Raw genomic sequence first — 3,355 nt, 5'->3', positions numbered from 1 at the left:
GGTGGTTGGTGACTCTGCACACAGCAGGGGGGTTGAAACTAGATGATCATTGTGGTCCTTTTCAACCTAGATCATTCTGTGATTCTATGAAAACACAAGAAGTTAGAGAAATGATGCAGGAAAATTCCTCTGTGCCTCCAAATGTGTGCCTCTCTTGAAATAATCACAAAAAATTGCTTTGACAACTAAGAACCAAGACCTTGTAGCAGTATTAGGGTGATTTTCTGCTGACAGAGCCTGCTTATGGGCAAATGGTAGCAACAAGAAGGTAGATCAATGGCAAGCTGTAAAAGTGGGGACCTAGTGATGCTCCCAGATTCTCTGTACCCTGCAAGGGCTCTGATAATTTAAACTCGACACAAGGATGCCCAACCCCACAGAAGAGGATTCAGACCTGCAGGATGAAACTGTCTTTGTGAAACATGGACTCGTACCCGAGTTCTACCTCCTGATACAATGCACACAAAACACCTAGCTTTTTGGGTGCAGGTGGTTGCTCCACTTCCTTGCCACACCTGGTGCTACTGATTCCCTCTTGCTCATGAGCAGATCCACGCAGGAGGAGGCTGCCAGGCTTAATTCCCTCCTTCCCTGTCTTGAGAGATTGCTGGGAAGAGGCCTAAATCAGCCTGGGGCAGAGGATGCCCCCATATCCTGCCTCCACCTGGAACAGGGCCCAAGCTTTCACTCCTGACCTAACCCACCATTCTGCCATCAGCGTGGTGGCTCAGCCTCCAAAACTCAGGGAGTTGTAGAGAGAAGAAGGTCTCCCCTGAGCCTCCTCTTTTCCAGACTGAACAATCCCAGTTCCCTCAGCTGCTCCCCATAAGACTTGTGCTCCAGACCCTTCAAAGCTTCAATACCTTTCTTTGGATGCACAAGAAATAAGGTGGAATGTAGTCTCTAAAACGCTGTGTGACTCCAGAGCAGCATCACTGGTCCCCCATGTGCTCCCAAAGGTAGTGGATCTTGTTCCCTCATTCCCAGTTTGAGTCCACATAGGTCTGGAATGACTCCACAGAATTCTATGAGCATGAGAGCAATGAGAAAAGATAATTATGTAAAGCAGAAAGTGAGCCTGGGCAGCCAGCAGTTGTTTAGGGACTGGAAAGACGTCTGTGACCCAAGGAGCTCTGGATTCATTTATCAGCCAGAGTAAACAGTGACTTCTGTAGCTAAATTTTGTAACCCAGGTATGACAGTAAGCCTGAAACTAGCTCACATATTCCATTTTTATTAATGATACCCTGATGTGCAGCATATCCTGACCATGGGAACCTGGGAAGTTTTAATCAGCACACAGAGGAGCTCTTATATCACTAATTTCAGAGCCTGGAGCATGAGACTAAACACTATATTTTATCCAGCTGCAAGAATCCGTAGGGATTATAAAGTCCACAGGTTTGCCCTTTTCTTTCAAAGACAAAAAAATAGAATATTTCTTCTTATTTTAACTGCGATAACCTCATATTAATTCCAGAATTTCCTTCAAAGCAGCAAACCTCTCCCTGCGGTGATAATACTGAATGCTTGCACACTCTGTCCAGAGCCTGCAGCACGGTGTGGGCCTGCAGTAGGGCTAGGCTTCACCTGCAGTTCTGCCTGAGACTCTATCAGCCCCTTGTTCAGCACTGCAAACACGAATTCAAAATCAGCTGCCATTTGTTTGGGGTTCTGTTCAGTTAAACTAATCGAGCAACTGGACCTACTGAACACGTTTTAACCATGCAAGGCTGCACAGCAGCTTGTGATGGAGGGCGGTGCCCTGCTATGCTCTGTATTTACAAGGTGCTTTGGAAACTGCACTTCTTTCCACAAACATCTTCCTCCTCCCCCTGACACTGCAGTGGGAGGGTGGTTACAATCCTGAAGGGTGTAGAACAAACTCAGACACTCACAGAATGCTGAATAGAAAGAATCTGGCAACAAAGATGCCTGGGTTATATAAAGGGTAATGACTAGGAAAACCCTTCAAGTGGGAAAATACAGTCCTGAGAAGAATCATCATCACTCCCACAGTGCAGGTATTATAAGGTCTATAATATGCTCCAGTGAAATTGGAGCAACAATAAATCCAACACACACACAAAGCATCCATCCTGTTAGCTGGTTGGCCCTGCTTAAGCTTAAAACACCTATGAGCAAATACTTAATCAGCAGCTTCCTGAGTTTTCTATCATGCCTCAGGGATTCCATTCCCATAGAATGTTTAATGGTAGAAATCAATGTGCACTTCCAGAGTTGGCTAATTAAGCAGCAAATTAGAAGGATTATATTAAGACAATTCCTACCATTCCTCCATAGTCAGCTGTGTTCCTCTTTTGCAAGAGAACACTAGATTTAAATTCAGTGCTGGAGATATTTAACCTCGCTCCTGAGATGTCTCTGTTCAGCAGGTAGTATTCAGAAATGCATGGAGGGAGATGGAGTCATTTCCCCACATCCTGAGCACTTTAGAACTGTCTTGGCAAGGTGTTCCTTGGGGAGACAATGGGTCCTTGGCTCACCTACACAGTGCTAGGCAGCGGGTTTTTTTAATCTTCTAAATGTAAGGTGTTTTCCAAAAGAAACCCCAAATTATTGAGACATAACAAGCCAGCAGTGTTTCCCTGAAAAATCCCAAGTATTGAGCTTTGTGGGAAAGGATGCTGACTCACAGATCCTGGTGGCTCAGAGCAAAGCCCTGCTATCACTGTCAGGAGCTCAACTCAGGAAGGAGGAAGAAAGCTGTAGAAGTAGGAAAGCGAGAGGGAGGAAAGGAGAACTTTGTGTTTTCTTGTGATTAAAAGCTGTAAAGAGGTGAGTTTAGACTCAGTTTTAATATAGGAAATATGATATAGGATTTTTAATATTTTAATATAGGAATTTAGCTGATCTGCATATGTTTCATTCAGTTTTCTGCGGTGTGCCTGAGGAATATAATTTTAAATATTAAATTTTAAATGGTGGGTCAAAAGCCTTGAATAGAGTCTTATCATAGAACCATAGAATGGTTTGGGTTGGAAGGGACCTTTAAGATCATCTAGTTTCAACCCGCTGCTGGGACAACTCCCTCTACGACCAGGTTGTTCACAGCCCCATCCAGCCTGCCTACTCTAAATGTACCCTCTTCCAGTTTAAAGCCATTTCCCCTCATCCTGTAGCTACATGCCCTTATAAAAAGTCCCTCCCCAGCTTTCCTGTTGGCCCCTTTCAGGTACTGAAAGGCCTCTATAAGATCTTCTCACAGCCTTCTCTTCTCTTCCAAAGAGCCCCAGGTCTCTCAGCCTGTCCCAATAGGGGAGGTACTCCAGCTCTCTTCCTCTCCTTTTTTCCAGTCAGACTTTGAAAACCACGTCATCCTCCTTTCTCTGCA

This window comes from Meleagris gallopavo, chromosome 3, assembly GCF_000146605.3.
Source record: "Meleagris gallopavo isolate NT-WF06-2002-E0010 breed Aviagen turkey brand Nicholas breeding stock chromosome 3, Turkey_5.1, whole genome shotgun sequence".
Lineage (NCBI taxonomy): Eukaryota > Metazoa > Chordata > Aves > Galliformes > Phasianidae > Meleagris > Meleagris gallopavo.
Note: the sequence above shows the minus strand (reverse complement) of the source record.